A 24,680-nucleotide genomic window follows, 5' to 3' on the forward strand; every position below is an offset into this window, starting at 1 on the left:
AAAGTGGGGGGAGGAGTGACCTATAAGTCTAAGTATATAAAGTTCATGGAAGGTGGGGCAGTATTCCTCCGCCAGACGTTAAGTGGAGACTACTTAGTAACGTTGTAAATCTGTGTATTTCAACGAGCGGATACAGGGAATACTTGAGCCCTTTGCAAAGAGTGCCGTGTGAAGGAAAGACACACTCGCCTTTGCATGTGTTGGTATGTATCAAGTAGAGAGAAAGGAGATCATTTTTAGTGTTAGAATGAGGAGACTAGTAAACTCTTGCATTATGAAGTTGGACAGCACAGGGATGAGCTTGGGTTTTTAAAGAATGAGGAGACTAGTAAACTCTTGCATTATGAAGTTGGACAGCACAGGGATGAGCTTGGGTTTTTAAAGAATGAGGAGACTAGTAAACTCTTGCATTATGAAGTTGGACAGCACAGGGATGAGCTTGGGTTTTTAAAGAATGAGGAGACTAGTAAACTCTTGCATTATGAAATTGGACAGCACAGGGATGAGCTTGGGTTTTTAAAGAATGAGGAGACTAGTAAACTCTTGCATTATGAAGTTGGACAGCACAGGGATGAGTTTGGGTTTTAAAGAATGAGGAGACTAGTAAACTCTTGCATTATGAAATTGGACAGCACAGGGATGAGCTTGGGTTTTAAAGAATGAGGAGACTAGTAAACTCTTGCATTATGAAGTTGGACAGCACAGGGATGAGCTTGGGTTTTTAAAGAATGAGGAGACTAGTAAACTCTTGCATTATGAAGTTGGACAGCACACAGATGAGCTTGAGTTTTTAAAGAATGAGGAGACTAGTAAACTCTTGCATTATGAAGTTGGACAGCACAGGGATGAGTTTGGGTTTTTAAAGAATGAGGAGACTAGTAAACTCTTGCATTATGAAGTTGGACAGCACAGGGATGAGTTTGGGTTTTTAAAGAATGAGGAGACTAGTAAACTCTTGCATTATGAAGTTGGACAGCACAGGGATGAGCTTGGGTTTTTAAAGAATGAGGAGACTAGCGAACTCTTGCATTATGAAGTTGGACAGCACACGAATGAGTTTGGGTTTTTAAAGAATGAGGAGACTAGCGAACTCTTGCATTATGAAGTTGGACAGCACACGAATGAGTTTGGGTTTTTAAAGAATGAGGAGACTAGTAAACTCTTGCATTATGAAGTTGGACAGCACACGAATGAGTTTGGGTTTTTAAAGAATGAGGAGACTAGTAAACTCTTGCATTATGAAGTTGGACAGCACACAGATGAGCTTGGGTTTAACTTTTGATTTTGGAAGTGTCCTCAGTTATACCCAATGAAGGATAACAAAAAAAACTCGCCCGTGTAACGTTAACTTCTCGTATATTGTGAAGCCTTTCCTCTGAGCGCGATAACTGTCCCCGCATAGCATTTAATCTCTCATTGTATCATCGTCATGGTCACTTTGGAGGATAATGAACTCTCGCGGTGTTGAGTTCACTTCCCTAATTTCTTGATGCCTGTCCTCTGAGAATGATAAGTGTCGCCTCAAAGCGCTTAACTAATCTGTCATGCATCGTCTAATCCTCACTGGGGGATCATAAACTATCATCCTTGTCATCATCATCATCATCGACGTCATTCATTATCAGTCTTCCACCTCTGTGATGCTAAGAGTACTCAAATCCACTCCGGCTTATCCATTTTTTTGTCTCCACCCTTTTTTTTTTATCTATCACCCTTATCATCATCATCATCATCATCATCATCATCATTCATTATCAGTCTTCCACCTCTGTGATGCTAAGAGTACTCAAATCCGCTTCGGCTTATCCAATTTTTTGTCCCAACCCTTTTTTTTATGTATCATCATTGTCATAATTTTTTTTAACTCATCCTTGTCATCATCATCATCATCGACGTCATCCATTATCAGTCTTCCACCTCTGTGATGCTAAGAGCTCTCAAATCCGCTTCGGCTTATCCAATTTTTTGTCCCAACCCTTTTTTTTATGTATCATCATTGTCATAATTTTTTTAACTCATCCTTGTCATCATCATCATCATCATCGACGTCATCCATTATCAGTCTTCCACCTCTGTGATGCAAAGAGCTCTCAAATCCGCTTCGGCTTATCCAATTTTGTGTCTCCACCTAAGGAAACAGTTCAAGGGCAAAAACAAAGGAAACACTAATTAAAAAAAAAAAGCCCGCTACTGACTGCTCCTACAAGAGCCAAGAGTGTCCAAAAGATAGGTCAATTTCGGGAGGAGAGGTGTCCTGATACCCTGGTTCTCCGACTATCCTCACTTCCTCAACAGTTTATGGGTTATCGCTTTTACTTTAGAACGCATTTTTAAAAGCCACCATAGTAATGTTTCTTCCATTTTATCTAATCAATTTCTATCTCCTCACTGTCTGTCTTCTAACTCGTAACCTTCAATTTCTCTCCCCTCACTGTCTGTCTTCTAAATCGTAACCTTCAATCTCTCTCTCCTCACTGTCTGTCTTCTAACTCGTAACTTTCAATTTCTCTCTCTCCTCACTGTCTGTCTTCTAACTCGTAACTTTCAATTTCTCTCTCTCCTCACTGTCTGTCTTCTAACTCGTAACCTTCAATTTCTCTCTCCTCACTGTCTGTCTTCTAACTCGTAACCTTCAATTTCTCTCTCCTCACTGTCTGTCTTCTAACTCGTAACCTTCAATTTCTCTCTCTCCTCACTGTCTGTCTTCTAACTCGTAACCTTCAATTTCTCTCTCTCCTCACTGTCTGTCTTCTAACTCGTAACCTTCAATTTCTCTCTCCTCACTGTCTGTCTTCTAACTCGTAACTTTCAATTTCTCTCTCTCCTCACTGTCTGTCTTCTAACTCGTAACCTTCAATTTCTCTCTCCTCACTGTCTGTCTTCTAACTCGTAACCTTCAATTTCTCTCCTCACAGTCTGTCTTCTAACTCGTAACCTTCAATTTCTCTCTCCTCACTGTCTGTCTTCTAAATCGTAACCTTCAATGTCTCTCTCTCCTCACTGTCTGTCTTCTAAATCGTAACCTTCAATGTCTCTCTCTCCTCACTGTCTGTCTTCTAACTCGTAACCTTCAATGTCTCTCTCTCCTCACTGTCTGTCTTCTAACTCGTAACCTTCAATGTCTCTCTCTCCTCACTGTCTGTCTTCTAACTCGTAACCTTCAATTTCTCTCTCCTCGCTGTCTGTCTTCTAACTCGTAACTTAGACGGTTCCAATTCCTCCATGTTATACACCCAGCATTGTTCTCTCTCTCTCTCTCTCTCTCTCTCTCTCTCTCTCTCTCTCTCTCTCTCTCTCTCTCTCTCTCTCTCTCTCTCTCTCTCTCTCTCTCTCTCTCTCTCCCCATTCCTCCGCCTCTTTGTGCGCTTCAGTCATCGGTCGTCACAGCAGCCACCGCCTCCTCGTCCACACTGCGGCCGCCCCATATAAGCAAGGCATAAAGAAAGTCAATCCATTATACCCCAAAAGTGCCGTAGCCGCCCACAAGAGGTCATACACACGGTTCCACATGTTAGACAGACAGACACAGACGGACACACACACACACACACACACACACAGACAGACATGTATTCTCACAATGATGGCGATGATGATACTGCCTACGATGAGGAGGAGGAGGATTACAATGATACACTCTACGATGCTGGTGACCCGGGTTCGATACCTCTCATATCTGGCTACTTCCTTTCTGGCCGGTCCCTAGGTTGGTATTGTCAGATGCTCCCACCCCTCACGCCAACTTTATCCAGCGGCCAAAAAGGAGGTTAATCGAGTTCTAATGGGTGTTTTTTTAGGTTCACGGTACAGAAGAAGGCTCAGACTACCACCAGGGTCATATAAGTACCCCTGGAAATGCCTTAAACTCCCACGAAAGACTAGTAAATTACGTGTTCTTGGGCGCAGAAATGTTTAAAAATATGGCCCCTAGTCCCACCCAGCCTTGACAGGTACACAGCTTTACAAGAATCAGGGAGGATGAGGAAAGGGGGAGAGGGGGAAGCTGCCAACCTACTTCAGATGTGTATACTGCTTGCCCTACTCCTAAATGGCGCTCCTCACTCCCCTGTTCCACACCCTCATGACAGCAGTTTTGCATCATGCTTCTTTATAATTCCACCAACTTTAATTCTCCTTCATTCTCCATTATTTCTCTGCATAGTTTTTCCTCTCGTCTTTCACTCTCCCTGAACTTTTCTTAAACGTAGAGAAGGAGAGTGTGTCAGATATGTCCCGGCCACTTTCGTAACATATACTTTGTACGTTATGGGTCTTATCGTCACACTAACTCTCATTCTGCTACTCCCTTCATTAATTTTCTACCTATTTCCCTCTCGTCAACATTCTCCTACACCTTTTCTAAAACATTTTCGTGTCACGCTCTACACTCCATCGCTTTCATTCTGCTATTTCCTTCACTACTTCACCTATTTTCCCTCTCCTACTCCCTTCATTAAATCTCTACCTATTTCTCTCTCGTCAACATTCTCCTACACCTTTTCTAAAACATTTTCGTGTCACGCTTTACACTCCATCGCTTTCATTCTGCTGTTTCCTTCACTACTTCACCTATTTTCCCTCTCCTACTTCCTTCATTAAATCTCTACCTATTTCCCTCTCGTCAACATTCTCCTACACCTTTTCTAAAACATTTTCGTGTCACGCTTTACACTCCATCGCCTTCATTCTGCTGTTTCCTTCACTACTTCACCTATTTTCCCTCTCCTACTTCCTTCATTAAATCTCTACCTATTTCCCTCTCGTCAACATTCTCCTACACCTTTTCTAAAACATTTTCGTGTCACGCTTTACACTCCATCGCCTTCATTCGGCTGTTTCCTTCCCTATTTCCACCTATTTTCCCTCTCCTACTCCATTAAATCTCTACCTATTTCTCTCTCGTCAACATTCTCCTACACCTTTTCTAAAACATTTTCGTGTCACGCTCTACACTCCATCGCCTTCATTCGGCTGTTTCCTTCCCTATTTCCACCTATTTTCCCTCTCCTACTCCCTTCATTAAATCACTACCTATTTCCCTCTCGTCAACATTCTCCTACACCTTTTCTAAAACATTTTCGTGTCACGCTCTACACTCCATCGCCTTCATTCGGCTGTTTCCTTCCCTACTCCCACCTATTCTCCCTCTCGTCACACACACTCCTACACCTTTCGCAATGAGAAGGGAAATGCCTCTGGTGTGCGAGTGGTTGGAAGGTGCACCGCGCGAGGGCAGAAAGGGTCATTGGCTGGGCTGGCGGGGTAGTGGGCGGCTCAGGGCTGGCGGGCTTGGACAGGACAGACCGGCACTCCGACAGGCAGGCAGGCGGGCGGGCGAGACGCATTGCACACGTGTCTGCTTGGCTCGGCGGCCGTTGCTCTCCCAAGGTTACTGACTACCACCACCACCACCGCCACCACCTGTCACCACACTACCATAGCCACCATATACCTTAACCACCACCACCACCACCTGTCATCACACTACCATAGCCACCATCACCACTATACGCCTACCATAATAATACTAAATTGACCCCTCTTTCGGCCACCTCTTTGGATTCTTTTTAGGAGCAGCGAGTAGCGGGCTTTTTTTATTATTATTGTTTCCTTGTTTTGTGCCCTTGAGCTGTCTCCTTTGTTGTAAAAATAAAAAAAATACCCAACATCACCACAATCACCATGTTTTTGTATTAACTACCATATATACCATGAACCTTAACCACCTCAACTATACACCATGAACCTTAACCACCTCAACCATTAGTACCACCATGTTCCTGCCATAACGTCATCATATCTCCCATAACCCCTAACAACCACCACCACCATTATCCTGCCATTACACTACCATTGCCACCATATACCTTAACCACCACCACCACCATTATCCTGAAATATCACTGAACATATTATTTAAGGTATCGAGGTCCCATTCCGACTATTTAGGCCCACAGAGAAAATTTACTTTTTTCGTGGGTGACCGCGTAAAAGTATGACTATAGGATCACAAAACAGCCCATGGATATCACAACAACTTCTTGGATATCACAACTTCTTCATGGATATCACAACTTCTGCAAGAGTCTTTTAAAATAGACGAATTGAGGTACCGATACGTTTAAAAGAAGTAGAAGACAGTCAGTTTGAGAAGAGAAGTTGAAAGACAGCGCCGGAGTGTTTACGAGGGTGAAGACAGACTGTGAGGATTTGTGTCGATAGAAAGGGGGAAAAAAACCAGGCAAAATTTAAGAGGCAGGAGGAGATAGGCAGTGAGAGGAGGGAGCAAGAGTCAACACTAGCGAGGATTTAAAGAGGAAGGAGACAGCCATTATGAGGGCAGGAGGTGTAAGATAGCGAGGAGGGCTTTACGAGGTAGAATAGAGAAAGAGGAGATAAATTGATAGCAAGGGTAGAAAGAATAGGATGGAATTGACGAGGTAGAAGACTGCAAGTATGAGGACAGGAGGTATCAGATAGCGAGGAGGGCTTTACGAGGTAGAATAGAGAAAGAGAAGATAAATTGATAGCAAGGGTAGAAAGAATAGGATGGAATTTAACAAGGTAGAAGACAGCAAGTATGAGGACAGGAGGTATAAGATAGCAAGGAGGGCTTTACGAGGTAGAATACAGTAAGAGGCGAGGAAGAATAGGATGAACTTAACAAGGTACAAGACGGCCAGTATGAGTTCAAAGATAGCGAGGAAGGCTTTACGAGGTTGATGGCAGGAGCGGAGGAGAGTTGATAGCAAGGGAAGTATATGAATAGGATGAATTTAACAAGGTACAAGACGGCCAGTATGAGTTCAAAGATAGCGAGGAGGGCTTTACGAGGTTGATGGCAGGAGCGGAGGAGAGCTGATAGCAAGGGAAGTATATGAATAGGATGAATTTAACAAGGTACAAGACGGCCAGTATGAGCTCAAAGATAGCGAGGAGGGCTTTACGAGGTTGATGGCAGGAGCGGAGGAGAGCTGATAGCAAGGGAAGTATATGAATAGGATGAATTTAACAAGGTACAAGACGGCCAGTATGAGCTCAAAGATAGCGAGGAGGGCTTTACGAGGTTGATGGCAGGAGCGGCGGCGGAGGATCTGTGTAACTCGCCAGCAGTCGTTGGGAGCGCAAGAAACAGGTTGGTCACTAATCACGAACATGACTGGTTGTTTCTCCGCTTTTTCCTTCCTCTTCGTCACCGGGATGGCTAAGTTGTGAAGGTCGACGCTGCCCGGAGACGAATAATGATAGTAATATAGAGGGCTAATTAGGAAGGGTGGGCTGTAACGAATTTATGGAGGAGGGAGACGGACAGAGGCAGGGGAAAAAAATCCTTGTAAGACATGTAGTAGATTCGGCCGTAAGACTAACAATTACGATAAGAGAATAAGTAAGAGGAAGAACTGACGGATTTGTGAAGAGGGTGATGAATAGGCGGAGGATGAAGGGAGGATGAGATGGTGGAAATGATGACGAGGGAGATTCATGATATTGATACAGTGGAAGGATACGAGGATAATTTAATACAGAAAAAGAAGAAGGGAAAGGTTCAAGTATAACAATTGATACAGTGGAAGGATACGAGGATAATTTAATACAGAAAAAGAAGAAGGGAAAGGTTCAAGTATAACAATTGATACAGTGGAAGGATACGAGGATAATTTTATACAGAAAAAGAAGAAGGGAGAGGTTTAAGTATTGCAATGAATGTAATGAAAATAATTATAATAACGCCAATAATTATAATACTTAGAAGAAGAGGCAGAGAGGAGAGAAGAAGCTGATTTTTTCTTCCAGCTTTCCTCCTCCTCCTACTCTTCCTCCTCCTTCTTTTCCTCCTCCTCCTCCCCTTCCTCCTCTTTTCTTCCTCCTCCTTCTTATCTTCCTCCTTCTCTCCTCCTCCTTCTCCTCCTCCTCCTCCTTTTCCTCCTCCTCCTCCTACTACTACTACTACTACTACTACTACTACTACTACTACTACTACTACTACTACTACCACTACTTCATTTCCTTGTAAACTTCGTAACTTACCAGAATTTTGAATATACTGAACTTCCCTCCCCATATCCACGGACTTGCCAGACCCAGCCACAGACTCCATGATCAGGGGCGGGGAGGAGGAGGAGGGAGAGGAGGAGCAGGAGGAGGAGGAGGGGTTCAGCAGTCTCACGGGATGCGTCATTCGCCTCATGAAGATCTGTTAGGAGGAGGAGGAAAGAAAGAGATCACCAGTTAGCTATAGGCATGGAGGGAATAGGCTATAGGCATGGAGGTAATAGGCTATAGGCGTTATTAGTCTCTCTCTCTCTCTCTCTCTCTCTCTCTCTCTCTCTCTCTCTCTCTCTCTGCCCCCCCTACCCCCCCCCAACCCCTCGTGTGTGGCAATGAATGCGTTTCTCATCTGCATGCTTCAAAAAGAGGCTTCCATCAAGATAGGCTTTGACGTGACAGACAGACGGGGCGTGTCGGGGCGTAGTATACAGCTTGGTAAACAGGAGCTGCCTTGTGCTGGTCAACTCGTGTCTAGCAGGGAAAAAAAGACGCGATTTAGCGGAGTCTTGTGGTCTTGGCGACGGGGCAGGATAACACTGGGTGGATGAAAGGTTTAGAGAGAGTGTCGTGTGTGGGTTGACTGTCCTTGCTTCTTATATATTTGCGGGTTGTGTTCATTTGTGGGGTTTGACAGCGCCGTAGCAAGAGAAAAGAAGAAAGGAAGGAAACAGGGAAGGAAAGGTTTACGAGGAGTTAGGTTAGGTTAGGTTAGGTTAGGTTAGGTTAGGTTAGGTTATCTTTTATGCGGGTTGTGTTCTTTTGTGGTTTGAATTCGCCGTAGCAAGAGTAAAGAAGAAAGGAAGGAAACAGGGGAAGGAATGGTTTATAAGGAGTTAGGTTAGGTTAAGTTAGGTTAGGTTAGGTTATCTTTTATGCGGGTTGTGTTCTTTTGTGGTTTGAATTCGCCGTAGCAAGAGTAAAGAAGAAAGGAAGGAAACAGGGGAAGGAATGGTTTATAAGGAGTTAGGTTAGGTTAAGTTAGGTTAGGTTAGGTTATCTTTATGCGGGTTGTGTTCTTTTGTGGTTTGAATTCGCCGTAGCAAGAGAAAAGAAGAAAGGAAGGAAACAGGGGAAGGAATGGTTTATAAGGAGTTGGTTAGGTTAAGTTAGGTTAGGTTAGGTTATCTTTATGCGGGTTGTGTTCTTTTGTGGTTTGACAGCGCCGTAGCAAGAGAAAAGAAGAAAGGAAGGAAACAGGGGAAGGAAAGGTTTATAAGGAGTTAGGTTAAGTTAAGTTAGGTTAGGTTAGGTTAGGTTAGGTTAGGTTAGGTTAGCTTATCTTTTTGCGGGTTGTGTTCTTTTGTGGTTTGAATTCGCCGTAGCAAGAGTAAAGAAGAAAGGAAGGAAACAGGGGAAGGAATGGTTTATAAGGAGTTAGGTTAGGTTAAGTTAGGTTAGGTTAGGTTATCTTTTATGCGGGTTGTGGTCTTTTGTGGTTTGAATTCGCCGTAGCAAGAGAAAAGAAGAAAGGAAGGAAACAGGGGAAGGAAAGGTTTATGAGGAGTTAGGTTAGGTTAAGTTAGGTTAGGTTAGGTTAGGTTAGGTTATCTTTTATGCGGGTTGTGGTCTTTTGTGGTTTGAATTCGCCGTAGCAAGAGAAAAGAAGAAAGGAAGGAAACAGGGGAATGAAAGGTTTATAAGGAGTTAGGTTAGGTTAGGTTAGGTTAGGTTATCTTTTATGCGGGTTGTGGTCTTTTGTGGTTTGAATTCGCCGTAGCAAGAGAAAAGAAGAAAGGAAGGAAACAGGGGAAGGAATGGTTTATAAGGAGTTAGGTTAGGTTAGGTTATCTTTTTGCGGGTTGTGTTCTTTTGTGGTTTGAATTCGCCGTAGCAAGAGAAAAGAAGAAAGGAATGAAAAAAGGGGAAGGGAAAGGTTTGCAAGGAGTGTCGTGTGTTGGTTGACTGTCCTTGCTCTTGTTCATAGGCTCTTTAGGTAATATAATACTAATATTCCTTGTGCTCCTTAATGTTTTGTGTTTTGACTGAACCACAGCAATACAGAAGCAGAGAAGGATAACAGTCTGCAAATGAAAGGTTTATAGAGACTGTCGTGTGTGGGTTGACCGACTTAGGCGCTTGTATAGAGACCCATTAGCTAACATTCTTTGTGTTATGCTGTGTTTTTGTGTGAGTTTGTCCCTGCCACAGCAACAGAAAGGCAGAGAAGGACAGTACTCTTCACATTAAAGGTTCATAAGTGTTGCCATTTGTGGGTTGACCGACTTAAGTTAAGCTATTAAATATAGACCCATTAGCTAACATTCTTTCTGTTATTCCGTGTTTTTGTGTGAGTTTGTCCTTGCCACAGCAACAGAAAGGCAGAGAAGGACAGTACTGTGCAAATGAAAGGCTTATAAGTGCTGCCGTGTGTGGGTTGACGGACTTAGGCGCTTGTATAGAGACTCATTAGCTACCATTCTTTGTGTTATGCTGTGTTTTTGTGTGAGTTTGTCCCTGCCACAGCAACAGAAAGGCAGAGAAGGACAGTACTCTTCACATTAAAGGTTCATAAGTGTTGCCATTTGTGGGTTGACCTACTTAAGTTAAGCTATTAAATATAGACCCATTAGCTAACATTCTTTCTGTTATTCCGTGTTTTTGTGTGAGTTTGTCCCTGCCACAGCAATAGAAAGGCAGAGAAGGACAGTACTCTTCACATTAAAGGTTCATAAGTGTTGCCATTTGTGGGTTGACCGACTTAAGTTAAGCTATTAAATATAGACCCATTAGCTAACATTCTTTCTGTTATTCCGTGTTTTTGTGTGAATTTGTCCCTGCCACAGCAATAGAAAGGCAAAGAAGTACACTACTCTGCAAATTAAAGGTTCATAAGTGCTGCCATCTGTACGTTGACCGACTTAGGCGCTTGTTTATAGACCCATTAGCTAACATTCTTTCTGTTATTCCGTGTTTTTGTGTGAGTTTGTCCCTGCCACAGCAACAGAGAGGCAGAGAAAGACAGTACTCCGCAAATACAAGGTTCATAAGTGTTGCCATTTGTGGGTTGACCGACTTAAGTTAAGCTATTAAATATAGACCCATTAGCTAACATTCTTTCTGTTATTCCGTGTTTTTGTGTGAGTTTGTCCCTGCCACAGCAATAGAAAGGCAAAGAAGTACACTACTCTGCAAATACAAGGTTCATAAGTCCTGCCATCTGTGCGTTGACCGACGTAGGCTAATGTTCTTTGTGTTCCTTCGTGTTCTGATGCACATATTCTTTAGCCTGGCACCACATTCTCAAACACTTCGGCGCCCACAGCACACATAATCGGCACGCTTTTCCTAGAAGTTTCGGGCATTTCCAGGGGTAGTTTAATGGCCCTGGTGGTAGTTTGACCCTTCTTTTATGCTATGATTGTGAAAAAGCACTCATGAAAACCAGATTGACCTCTTTTTTGACCTTTGGAAATAACTGATGTGAGAGGTGGACGCGTTTGAGAACCCCCCCCCCCCCCTGGTCTCTTTGTGTTCTCGTGTGTTTTGGATCCTGCAACACAGACAGAGAGGCAGACAGACAGACACATATTAAGGTGAGCAGGATCTGTTAGCCTTCCTTCCTCCTCTTCCCCCTCCTCCTCCTCCCCCTCCTCCTCCTCGTCACCCTCTTAGCAAGCGAGTAAAATTAGAATGAGCAGGTCTTGTTGCCTCTCTTTATGGGACTGTTTTGCTTGGGTCCGGGTCTCCTGTTATCGCGGAGGAATTTCTAATGGACGGCGTTCATGGCGTCGGGAGTAATTTATCGCGTCGTAAACTCACTTATTCCGAGGGGCGATCAATGTAGATTACGTTATGTATTCTTGGTTTTTTATTTATGGGGTATTTATTCAGTATTCGGCGCGTGGAAGTGATAGGTTAAGGTTTAGTCTTGTTTGGTTAATTACTCTCTCTCTCTCTCTCTCTCTCTCTCTCTCTCTCTCTCTCTCTCTCTCTCTCTCTCTCTCTCTCTCTCTCTCTCTCTCTCTCTCACGTACTTTTTGACTCTCCGGAGCTCAGGTCAACGCAGGTCACCCGGTCAGGTCAACGCTTGCACTCCGCCTAACCGCCTGCTTGTTTTCTGCAGTCGTTTGAGCGTTTCGTTGTTACCCTGCTGCTTCTTGCTGACTATGTGTGTGTGTGTGTGTGTGTGTGTGTGTGTGTGTTCAGCCCTTCGTGTGTGCTAACCTCTCTTGTTGGACTTGTGCCTCGCAGTCTGGATAAGTACTGGATAAGTCTGGATACGTCTGGATAAGTTTAGATAAGTCTGGATAAGTACTGGATAAGTCTGGATAAGTACTGGATAAGTTTGGATAAGTACTGGATAAGTCTGGATAAGTACTGGATAAGTCTGGATAAGTGCTGGATAAGTCTGGATAAGTCTGGATAAGTACTGGATAAGTCTGGATAACTCTGGATAAGTACTGGATAAGTCTGGATAACTCTGGATAAGTACTGGATAAGTCTGGATAACTCTGGAGAAGTACTGGATAAGTCTGGATAAGTCTGGATAAGTACTGGATAAGTCTGTACTAAATACGCCGTCTGGATAAGTACTAAATAACGCTTCCCTACAGATCTTACCCTTCTTCCCGTAGTAATCTGTATAACAAAGACACGCTCACACATACATCAGTAATACTTCTACTTTCCATGCACTATATTTATTTCTTTACCGAATTGTTAACTTAAAAAAAAAATAGTAGACTTTATAAGCTATTATATATTTTTGTGTGCTTTCTCGGAACAGGAATCAGCTGTCCTCGATTCTCGACCTGTTCGCCTAACCCAGTATTTGCATTACCGTTTTCGTATTGCAACCGGAGTTATTTTTGTCAGCCTTGTCATTCCCCAGCGCTCTATTGATAAGCGGGCTCTGACTGTATAATCACTGTAAAGCAATTTTTTTTTTACAGCTAAGTAGACAGTTCAAGGGCGTAAAGAAAAAAAAAAAAAAAAAAGCCCGCAAAACCAAGCTGAGTTAGTACACACGTATGTTACACGGGTAGATACATGTCTTTAGGGGTATGATAGGTCGCGAGGGCATGACTTTTAGGTGGCCGAGCGATGTAAGGCACTAATGTTTATAAGATCATGTATAGAATTGAAAATAATGTAGGAGTAGAAACCACACAGGCCCTAAGGCCCAAACTAGGTGGTCTGTCCTGAATATAGAACAAAGAACTCAATACTAGCAAGAAGGGGACGGAGGCAATACGTGTGCCCTCAGGTGTTGGCCTTCAAGGTGACGCCTCACACGCATTGGGGGTGTAATTACATGTAAGACTGTATAATATAGATAAACATACCACGTTTCAATAACCACAGAGAGAGAGAGAGAGAGAGAGAGAGAGAGAGAGAGAGAGAGAGAGAGAGAGAGAGAGAGAGAGAGAGAGAGAGAGAGAGAGAGAGAGGGCCAATCTACATCCTCTCCAAGAAACAACTATGGTGAGGCCTCTTGTTCCCTCACTAACTTCCAAACCAGAGAGAGAGAGAGAGAGAGAGAAGTGACGGGTATCCGCTCGGCCAATCTACATCCTCTCCAAGAAACAACTATGGTGAGGCCTCTTGTTCCCTCACTAACTTCCAAACCAGAGAGAGAGAGAGAGAGAGAGAGAGAGAGAGAGAGAGAGAGAGAGAGAGAGAGAGAGAGAGAGAGAGAGGGAGAGAGGAAGGAGGAAAACAAAGGAGAAATAAAAGATGCCACACTTCCAAATTAAGGGAGAAGAATGTTGTACTGATAAACACCTCAAAACCACCACATTCACCACCACCACCACCACCACCACCACCACCACCACCACCACCACCACCACTATTTTCGTCACCCCTCCCTGCAAGTCACCTCTCTCCGTCACGGTCATAACCACCTCTCTTTCATCACCACCCCCACCAGCATCACCACCACCACCGCCACCACGAGGCTGAGGACTGGGATTTTGATTATGATTAGGAGGAGGAGGAGGAGGAGGAGGAAGAGGAGGAGGAGGAGGAGGACAAAGAGAGATTAGAAAACACTGACAAAACGTAAGTTATTTCGCTTTTTTTTTTCCTGCCTCAGTAGCATAAATTTATTAAATGGATCACGACTGTTCTTAATGTGTGTGTGTGTGTGTGTGTGTGTGTGTGTGTGTGTGTGTGTGTGTGTGTGTGTGTGTGTGTGTGTGTGTGTGTGTTCTTTATTCATACCCTCCTTATTTCCTTCTTTCTTCCTTCCTCTCTTTCCTCCTTCCCCTCTTCCTCCTCCTTTCATTCATTCATTCATTTTCTCTCTACTTCATTCCCTTCCAATCTTCCTTTTCTTTTTTTTGCCTTCCCTTCTTTCTCTTCTTATTCCTCCTTTTCATCCCCTCTTCATTCCCACATCTTTATCTTTCTCTCCTTCTTCCCTCCCTTCCTTCCTTCCTCCCCTCCTTTCTTTCTTTCATTCCTCCTTCTATCCTTCCTTCCCTTCATTCTTTCTTTCCTCCCTTCCTTCTTTCCTTCCTTCCTCCCCTCCTTTCTTTATTTCATTCCTCCTTTCTTTCATTTCTCCTTCTATCCTTCCTTCCCTTTCATTCTTTCTTTCCTTCATGCCTTCCCTTATATAATCATTCATTCACTCCCTCTCTCTTCCCTTCCATCCTTCCTCTCATCCCGCCTGTTGACCCCGACGTATGGCAGGAGGCCCAGGCTAGCTACCATTATATATTCCAGGGGGGGCAGGTTCACAGGGTTCAAGGTCTTACCCCCTGAACGAGGAAAGTTTGAGCCCACTGCTTAGTAGGGGAAGGCGTCACCTGGGGGACGGAGTGGCCAGGCTGTCTGTCTTGTTTCCTGAGGGGCGGGCAGGGAGGCCAGCAGGCAGGTAGGCAGGGTTCAAGGATACTCAAGGATAGTTACCCCCCTAATGCCATGCTTGAGGTTAGGGGGGTTAAGAGACAGGCTAGATTCTAATGCGGGGATCTGCTCTTTGTAGTCCCCTTCCCATCAGCCCCAGTCCTCAAGTGAACTGATTATGTATGTTGTTTTGGTTCTTATATTTTTTATTTACTTCTTATTGCCGGAGACGAACACGGCATTCTTTTTTACGACATTGTAACCTCAGACTGTCTCCTCCGTCCATGCGTGATCTACTGAATTTCCTTCCATTCTTTACTTCCCACTCTTCCTCTAATCCCTACAAACACAACATTCTTCTTTACGTCATTGTAACCTCAGACTCTCCTCCTTCCATGCGTGATTTACTGAATTTCCTTCCATTCTTTACTTCCCACTCTACCTCTAATCCCTACAAACACAACATTCTTCTTTACGTCATTGTAACCTCAGACTGTCTCCTCCTTCCATGCGTGATCTACTGAATTTCCCTCCATTCTTTACTTCCCACTCTTCCTCTAATCCCTACAAACACAACATTCTTCTTTACGTCATTGTAACCTCAGTCCCTCTCCTCCTTCCATGCGTGATCTACTGAATTTCCCTCCTTCATGTATATTTGCATTATCTACCAAGTCGGTGTGTCGACGAGGACTGGCGTGTCTCTGGTCTACCTCTTAAATTCCTTCCGTTCTTTACTTAGCTCCCACTCTCTTCGTATGTACATCCCTAATGAATACAAACACAACATTTCCTCTTATCATCGTCATCTTAGTTCCTTGCCTGCATCCATTATCTCGTTTATATGTGCATGATCTGAATCGTAAAAGTCCTCCTTCCTTTACCTCCCACTCCTTAAGTTTATAGCGAATTAGAAAACAGCGTTCTTTCCCTCCTGCGCACTCCTCCCCATCGAGTCACCCACATATGCATGGTCCTATAGCTTAGTTCCTTCGTGTCTTTACTTCTCACGGCTTCCTAAATCCCTGCGGAATAAAATCACAACATTCCGTCTCTTCACCGTAAACCTCTTAATTTTCCTTCTTGAATTATTTCCTACTCCTTTCTAAACCCTTGAATACAAACACAACATTCCTTCTCTTCACCGTAAACCTCTTTCATTTTCTTTCTTGAATTATTTCCTTCTCCTTTCTAAACCCTTGAATACAAACACAACATTCCTTCTCTTCACCGTAAACCTCTTAATTTTCCTTCTTGAATTATTTCCTACTCCTTTCTAAACCCTTGAATACAAACACAACATTCCTTCTCTTCACCGTAAACCTCTTAATTTTCCTTCTTGAATTATTTCCTACTCCTTTCTAAACCCTTGAATACAAACACAACATTGCTTCTCTTCGTATAACTTAGCCGGCGCTGCAGTTTACGATTTTATTGCCCCCTGTCGAGGATATCGCTTACGCAACACAGTCAAGGGCACCGCAGGACTGCAGCGAGGAGGAGCCAGTCAGCCGGCCCAGCCACGATTTGCGGTTTACCATGCGCTATAATCGGTTCCACGAGAGCAAATCCTTCAGGGTCGTATTTTAAAACATTTCGTCGCCCAAGTTCACATATTTGACATGGCTTTCGTAGGAGCTGCAGGCCTTTCCAGGGGTAGTTTTATGACCCTGGTGGTAGTTTGACCCTTCTTCTGTGCCATGAACCTTAAAAAACGCTTATGAAAACCCGATTGATCCCCTCTTTGACCTTTAGAAATAGTTGATGTGAAAAGCGATGGTGTCTTAAAATACAGCCCTTAGAATCATTGCTTGGGCCATGGTATTGATTTAACCCCTTGACCGCGGATTTCCTACAAGAAGACATCACCAAGCTACAGGAATGGAACAAAAAGTGGCTGCTACAATACAATGAGGAAAAATGTTAAGTCCTGCATCATGAGAGAGCATATAGAGCACACCAATACCACATGGGAAACACTCCACTATCCACCACAGAGGCAGAGAAGGATCTGGGACTATATGTTACCAGGCTACCAGTGAAAGTCGAATCCGTGCCAATCGCAGCGGACGGGTTAAAGAGGTAGCAGAGAGCGAGAGATTGTAGGCTTTGTCACGGGAGGTTAGGTCTAGTAAACGACAGGCAATGCGCGACGCAGAGACTGTCACCCAAGCAATGACCAGCTCTCGTGAACCGACCATAGTGTATCGATTGTAAAAGCTTTCCTAGAATATATAATCGTAGCCAGACACCGGTCTTGATTTATTTATTTTTTTATTATTTTTTTTACAGCTGACGAGACAGTGCAAGGGCGTAAAAAAAGAAAGAAAACAATATTGAAAAAAAATTGCCCGTTACTTACTGCTCCTGAATAGAGTAGAGTAGCCAAAAAGAGAAATCGATTTGCTCTTAATCCTTTCAGGCAGGGAGACATCATGGGGTAAATAACACACACACACACACACACACACACACACACACACACACACACACACACACACACACACACACACACACACACACAATGAAAAAATACACGCAATATTCTGTTCTTATGACACACACACACACACACACACACACACACACACACACACACACACACACACACACACACACACACACACACACACAAGGAAAAAATACCCGCAATATTATGTTCTTATGACACACACACACACACACACACACACACACACACACAAGGAAAAAATACCCGCAATATTATGTTTTTATGACACACACACACACACACACACACACACACACACACACACACACACACACACACACACACACACACACACACACACACACACACACACACACACACACACACACACACACACACACACACAAGAAAAAAAGTGCCCGCCATATTCTGTTCTTATGAAGCGAGACAGAAATTGCTGGTGAGATATCTTGATTCAATTCCAGAGGCTTGTTTCGCGTGGCTCTCTGCAGACAAAGGAGGCGTTTCGTCACTATTTGCTGGCTGAAGTAAAGACAGTGAAGCGCTTTAACAATTCCCAAGGCGACGCTTTTACCTCTCGCTGAATAAATGATTTGACGAACGCATCTTAAATCACACAAACAACGTCGTTCTTTCTGTTAGTCTTTTCGGTAGTTGCATACGAACAGCCTGATTTCTTCTTATACGGGAAAGGAGCCAGACAGAGGGAAGAACTGTCATAATATAAGTTTGCGAAATACTTCTCTAAATAATAATACAGAATAAAAAGTGTTTACGGGGACAGACAGGCCGAGGGAAAAACTGTGATATTATAAGTTTGCGAAATACTTCTCTAAATAATAATACAGAATAAAAAGTGTTTACGGGGACAGACAGGCCGAGGGAAAAACTGTGATATTATAAGTTTGCGAAATACTTCTCTAAATAATAATACAGAATAAAAAGTGTTTACGGGGACAGACAGGCCGAGGGAAAAACTGTGATATTATAAGTTTGCGAAATACTTCTTCTCTCAAAATAATTCAGAATAAGATGCCGAGAGAGTGATGCATTTTAGTAAGAGAATTGTTTTGAGTCTTCCTCCTTGAACTGCCTTTTTCTTTTTTTACGACAGTGGGCAGACAGGCCGAGGGAAAAACTGTGATATTATAAGTTTGCAAAATACTTCTCCAAATAATAATGCAGAATAAGATGCCGAGAGAATGATGCATTATAGTATGTGTTTTGAGTCTTCCTCCTTGAACTGCCTTTTTCTTTTTTTACGACAAAGTGGACAGACAGGCCGAGGGAAAAACTGATATTATAAGTTTGCGAAATACTTCTCTGAATAATAATGCAGAATAAGATGCCGAGAGAGTGATGCATTTTAGTAAGAGAAGCGTTTTGAGTCTTCCTCCTTGAACTGCCTTTTTCTTTTTTTACGACAAAGGTGACAGACAGGCCGAGGGCACAAGTGATATAAACGACCACAATAGAAGAAGATATCAACTTTCGTAAGAGAGGTGTCTTTATTCCAAGGTTGGTGATTTTTTATTTATTTTTATTTTTTAATATATATATGTACACGTATATATGTCCTGCGGAGTGATTTATAAGTATCCATAGGTTACTTTAAGTTTAAGTTTAGGGCCTGTAAGTCTGAGCACTGTCAAGGATCCAGATACATACTTGTTCAATACTTCAATCAATATCCGACCTCATAAGAGCCTTGATTCGGAATGCCTGGGTCCCTCATAAGAGCCTTGATTCGGAATGCCTGGGTCCCTCATAAGAGCCTTAATTCGGAATGCCTGGGTCCCTCATAAGAGCCTTAATTCGGAATGCCTGGGTCCCTCATAAGAGCCTTGATTCGGAATGCCTGGGTCCCTCATTAGAGCCTTGATTCGGAATGCCTGGGTCCCTCATAAGAGCCTTGATTCGGAATGCCTGGGTCCCTCATAAGAGCCTTAATTCGGAATGCCTGGGTCCCTCATAAGAGCCTTAATTCGGAATGCCTGGGTCCCTCATAAGAGCCTTGATTCGGAATGCCTGGGTCCCTCATAAGAGCCTTGATTCGGAATGCCTGGGTCCCTCATAAGAGCCTTGATTCGGAATGCCTGGGTCCCTCATAAGAGCCTCAATTCGGAATGCCTGGGTCCCTCATAAGAGCCTCAATTCGGAATGCCTGGGTCCCTCATAAGAGCCTCAATTCGGAATGCCTGGGTCCCTCATAAGAGCCTTAATTCGGAATGCCTGGGTCCCTCATAAGAGCCTTGTTTCGGAATGCCTGGGTCCCTCATAAGAGCCTTGATTCGGAATGCCTGGGTCCCTCATAAGAGCCTTAATTCGGAATGCCTGGGTCCCTCATAAGAGCCTTAATTCGGAATGCCTGGGTCCCTCATAAGAGCCATGATTGGAATGCCTGGGTCCCTCATAAGAGCCTTGATTCGAATGCCTGGGTCCCTCATAAGAGCCTTGTTTCGAATGCCTGGGTCCCTCATAAGAGCCTTAATTCGGAATGCCTGGGTCCCTCATAAGAGCCTTCATTCGGAATGCCTGGGTCCCTCATAAGAGCCTTAATTCGGAATGCCTGGGTCCCTCATAAGAGCCTTGATTCGGAATGCCTGGGTCCCTCATAAGAGCCTTGATTCGGAATGCCTGGGTCCCTCATAAGAGCCTTGATTCGGAATGCCTGGGTCCCTCATAAGAGCCTTGATTCGGAATGCCTGGGTCCCTCATAAGAGCCTTGATTCGGAATGCCTGGGTCCCTCATAAGAGCCTTGATTCGGAATGCCTGGGTCCCTCATAAGAGCCTTAATTCGAATGCCTGGGTCCCTCATAAGAGCCTTGATTCGGAATGCCTGGGTCCCTCATAAGAGCCTTGATTCGGAATGCCTGGGTCCTCATAAGAGCCTTTATTCGGAATGCCTGGGTCCCTCATAAGAGCCTTGATTCGGAATGCCTGGGTCCCTCATAAGAGCCTTGATTCGGAATGCCTGGGTCCCTCATAAGAGCCTTGATTCGGAATGCCTGGGTCCCTCATAAGAGCCTTAATTCGGAATGCCTGGGTCCCTCATAAGAGCCTTGATTCGGAATGCCTGGGTCCCTCATAAGAGCCTTGATTCGGAATGCCTGGGTCCCTCATAAGAGCCTTGATTCGGAATGCCTGGGTCCCTCATAAGAGCCTTGATTCGGAATGCCTGGGCCCCGCATAAGAGCCTTGATTCGGAATGCCTGGGTCCCTCATAAGAGCCTTGATTCGGAATGCCTGGGTCCCTCATAAGAGCCTTGTTTCGGAATGCCTGGGTCCCTCATAAGAGCCTTGATTCGGAATGCCTGGGTCCCTCATAAGAGCCATGATTCGGAATGCCTGGGTCCCTCATAAGAGCCTTGTTTCGGAATGCCTGGGTCCCTCATAAGAGCCTTAATTCGGAATGCCTGGGTCCCTCATAAGAGCCTTAATTCGGAATGCCTGGGTCCCTCATAAGAGCCTTAATTCGGAATGCCTGGGTCCCTCATAAGAGCCTTGTTTCGGAATGCCTGGGTCCCTCATAAGAGCCTTAATTCGGAATGCCTGGGTCCCTCATAAGAGCCTTGATTCGGAATGCCTGGGTCTCTCATAAGAGCCTTGATTCGGAATGCCTGGGTCCCTCATAAGAGCCTTGATTCGGAATGCCTGGGTCCCTCATAAGAGCCTTGATTCGGAATGCCTGGGTCCCTCATAAGAGCCTTAATTCGGAATGCCTGGGTCCCTCATAAGAGCCCTGATTCGGAATGCCTGGGTCCCTCATAAGAGCCTTAATTCGGAATGCCTGGGTCCCTCATAAGAGCCTTGATTCGGAATGCCTGGGTCGCGAGGTTAATGCGTCACCTAAAACTGGGCTGCGAACGAACACCAAACACTCGCCACTTCTTGACTCTCGGGGGGGTTTTATAAGACACGTTCGCTTCTCACATCAACTATTTCTAAAGGTCAAAGAGGGGGTCAGTCGGGTTCTAATGAGTGTTTCTTTAGGCTCATGCTACTGGGGAAGGGTCACACTACCACCAGGGTCATAAAACTACACCTGGAAATGCCCACAACTCCTACGAAAGCCTTGTCAAATATGTGTTCCTTAGGTTCACGGTACAGAGGGAGGGTCAAACTACCACCAGGGTCATAAAACTACTCCTGGAAATGCCCACAACTCCTACGAAAGCCTTGTCAAATATGTGTTCCTTAGGTTCACGGTACAGAGGGAGGGTCAAACTACCACCAGGGTCATAAACTACTCTGGAAATTCAAACTACCACCAGGGTCATAAAACTACTCCTGGAAATGCCCACAACTCCTACGAAAGCCTTGTCAAATATGTGTTCCTTAGGTTCACGGTACAGAGGGAGGGTCAAACTACCACCAGGGTCATAAAACTACTCCTGGAAATGCCCACAACTCCTACGAAAGCCTTGTCAAATAGGTGTTCCTTAGGTTCACGGTACATAGGGAGGGTCAAACTACCATCAGGGTCATAAAACTACTACTGGAAATGCCCACAACTCCTACGAAAGCCTTGTCAAATATGTGTTCCTTAGGTTCACGGTACAGAGGGAGGGTCAAACTACCACCAGGGTCATAAAACTACTCCTGGAAATGCCCACAACTCCTACGAAAGCCTTGTCAAATATGTGTTCCTTAGGTTCACGGTACAGAGGGAGGGTCAAACTACCACCAGGGTCATAAAACTACACCTGGAAATGCCCACAACTCCTACGAAAGCCTTGTCAAATGTGTGTTCCTTAGGTTCACGGTACAGAGGGAGGGTCAAACTACCACCAGGGTCATAAAACTACTCCTGGAAATGCCCAGAACTCCTACGAAAGCCTTGTCAAATAGGTGAACTTGGGCGACGAAATGTTTTAAAATACGAGTCTCCATGCTGTTACGAGTATACGCGAGTCCCCGCCTTGTTGTGCCTGTCAGCCCCTCCACCCACACACTATGCCTATGTACAGCCCCCCCCCCCCCCCTTCCCCCCGCACGGACCTACCTCAGCACACACACACACAATTTCCATCCCGTGTTGTGAGCTCCATCGCCCCTCGCCAGCACTTTCTTACATCCTGTTTCTCGTTAACGTAAAATCAATAATGTTAAGGTGTGTCGGTGTTGTTCTTACCTTACCTTTGCCTTAAAAAAAGAAATAGCATTAATCTGATAGAGTAATGCTTCTTGATCACGCCTTTTTTTTGTTTTTTTTTGTTTGCTTCCCGCGAACTTAACAACGCCAATGCGGAGGACTGGTGGCATGCGGGCGAGTCTTGTATCACTGTCCGTGTGTGTGTGTGTGTGTGTGTGTGTGTGTGTGTGTGTGTGTAGGGTGCATCTGGCAATTCGTATAAACACATCCTTCCAATTAGCACTGAAATGAGGCAAAAAAAATAAATAAATAATAATACCTTGCACTTAAAACTCTTCAAAGTCTCTTAAAAGCTGATCTCCTGACAAGATAAAGAATATACTAACCAGTTTCCACTCAGACAACGGACTTAGATTATACACGGCAGCTTTTTCCTCCGCGATAAAACAACAATAATAGGTAGTTTCATTTCGCCCTGACGCTCTTAAAAATAAATGGTAAACAGAAAATAAATATAAAAGATTGGCGTGTATGTACTGACCCCGAAGAACTGCCGAGGATGCTATAATTAACTTAGGAACATAATAAGAACATAAGAACGTAAGGAGTCTGCACGAGGCCGGTAGGTAGGTCTATATATGACAGCTCCCGTGAACCTAACCCCACCTAACCTCACTATCCATGAATTTATCCAACCTGCTTCTATCCACTTCCTTCCTCAGCTCTTATCCTCATCCTCTTTCTTATCCAACCTAACCTAACTATCCATGAATTTATCCAACCTGCTTCTATCCACTTCCTTCCTCAGCTCTTATCCTCTTTCTTATCCAACCTAACCTAACTATCCATGACTTTATTCAACCTACCTCTATTCTAATCTTCATCATCTTTCTTACCCCACCTAACCTCACTATCCATAAATTTATCCAACCTGCTTCTATCCACTTCCTTCCTCAGCTCTTATCCTCATCCTCTTTCTTATCCAACCTAACCTCACTATCCATGAATTTATCCAACCTACCTCTATCCACTTCCTTCCTCAGCTTTTATCCTCATCCTCTTTCTTATCCAACCTAACCTAACTATCCATGACTTTATCCAACCTACCTCTATTCTAATCTTCATCATCTTTCTTACCCCACCTAACCTCACTATCCATAAATTTATCCAACCTACCTCTATCCACTTCCTTCCTCAGCTTTTATCCTCATCCTCTTTCTTATCCAACCTAACCACTATCCATGAATTTATCCAACCTGCTTCTATCCGCTTCCTTCCTCAGCTCTTATCCTCATCCTCTTTCTTATCCAACCTAACCTAACTATCCATGACTTTATCCAACCGACCTCTACTGTAATCTTCCTCCTCTTTCTTATCCCACTTAACCTCACTATCCATGAATTTATCCAACCTCCTCTTGAAGATAACAGCCAGGCGCAAAACACTCCAAGGGCCTTGACACTACGCAACTCAAGGTCCTCCCGAAATTGACCTCTCTTTCTGGACACTCCTTTGACCTCTATTCAGGAGCAGTAAGTAGCGGGCTTTTTTTTAATATTTTTCTTTACGCCCTTGAACTGTCTCCTTAGCTGTAAAAAAAAAAGTAGCAGCAATACCGCCTCCCTCCCTCCCTTTTCCCTTTCTTCCCCTTACTCCCCTTTCCCCACACCCTGAGATCAGAGGAAAAATGTCGCGATCTTGCCCTACGCAGTTTCTCGTGCAACCCAGGGTACGGCCACGATACAGACGAGTTAGGGTCCTCTCCCACATAGCCGATTTCGCACTACGATGGTCCACGATGGCCCATCCCTCAAAATCGGCGTTGGCTGTCGTGGACCGTAGTGTGTCATCGTGCGATTTCAGACCGAAAATGGGTCACAACGACATGGCGAGGGAGGATCGCACGTCTACGCACGACTATATCGCATACAACGACGACTGTCGAGCGGGCATCGAGGCATGGCCGCACGACATCGCACGACATCGCATGACATCGGCCGACATGTCGGCGCATATGTCAGTACGGCAGCGTACGACGTACTCGATGACAGCCCGACATGAACGATGGCCTTTCGAATATCGCACGACTGTCGCTCGAAGGGCGCACGACACCACAACGACGTCGAGCGCACGTCGTGCACTTACCGTGGGTGGAGGTGGTATATACATAAACCGGTGGCCCAACATACTTGCTGTGAATCTCCTTAAAACCTCCAGAGCCACACGTTACAGCATCCCACCTGCGTAGCCACAATGTCTCTCATGTA

At 44.4% G+C, this 24,680-nt stretch overlaps 1 protein-coding gene and 4 long non-coding RNA genes across 12 annotated transcripts in view; 2 read left to right on the forward strand and 3 right to left on the reverse strand.

Annotated features, from left to right (window-relative positions):
• The window catches only part of LOC126995183 (doublesex- and mab-3-related transcription factor B1-like), a 159,940-nt gene that overhangs the window by 19,764 nt on the left and 115,496 nt on the right, over window positions 1-24,680 (reverse strand).
• LOC126995188 (uncharacterized) lies at window positions 8,201-13,407 on the forward strand. 6 transcript variants are annotated; one of them, XR_007750060.1, is made up of 5 exons: window positions 8,201-9,026; window positions 9,294-9,587; window positions 9,823-10,553; window positions 10,714-11,028; window positions 11,189-13,407. It is a non-coding gene; the product is annotated as an uncharacterized LOC126995188 (long non-coding RNA). The 6 variants fall into 6 exon arrangements; XR_007750063.1 differs by having other exon boundaries at window positions 10,874-11,028; XR_007750064.1 differs by having other exon boundaries at window positions 8,201-8,771; window positions 8,887-9,026; window positions 9,823-11,028.
• Window positions 14,125-19,414, reverse strand: LOC126995187 (uncharacterized). The gene is made up of 2 exons (XR_007750058.1): window positions 15,287-19,414; window positions 14,125-15,175 (listed from the first exon to the last, which is right to left on the reverse strand). It is a non-coding gene; the product is annotated as an uncharacterized LOC126995187 (long non-coding RNA).
• Window positions 21,361-22,046, forward strand: LOC126995190 (uncharacterized). The gene is made up of 3 exons (XR_007750068.1): window positions 21,361-21,519; window positions 21,661-21,764; window positions 21,869-22,046. It is a non-coding gene; the product is annotated as an uncharacterized LOC126995190 (long non-coding RNA).
• Window positions 22,297-24,050, reverse strand: LOC126995189 (uncharacterized). 3 transcript variants are annotated; one of them, XR_007750067.1, is made up of 3 exons: window positions 23,315-24,050; window positions 23,196-23,245; window positions 22,297-23,109 (listed from the first exon to the last, which is right to left on the reverse strand). It is a non-coding gene; the product is annotated as an uncharacterized LOC126995189 (long non-coding RNA). The 3 variants fall into 3 exon arrangements; XR_007750065.1 differs by lacking the exon at window positions 23,196-23,245 and having other exon boundaries at window positions 22,297-23,165; window positions 23,246-23,400; window positions 23,487-24,049; XR_007750066.1 differs by lacking the exon at window positions 23,196-23,245 and adding an exon at window positions 23,246-23,314 and having other exon boundaries at window positions 22,297-23,165; window positions 23,401-24,049.

This window comes from Eriocheir sinensis, chromosome 7 (genome assembly GCF_024679095.1).
Source record: "Eriocheir sinensis breed Jianghai 21 chromosome 7, ASM2467909v1, whole genome shotgun sequence".
Classification (NCBI taxonomy): domain Eukaryota; kingdom Metazoa; phylum Arthropoda; class Malacostraca; order Decapoda; family Varunidae; genus Eriocheir; species Eriocheir sinensis.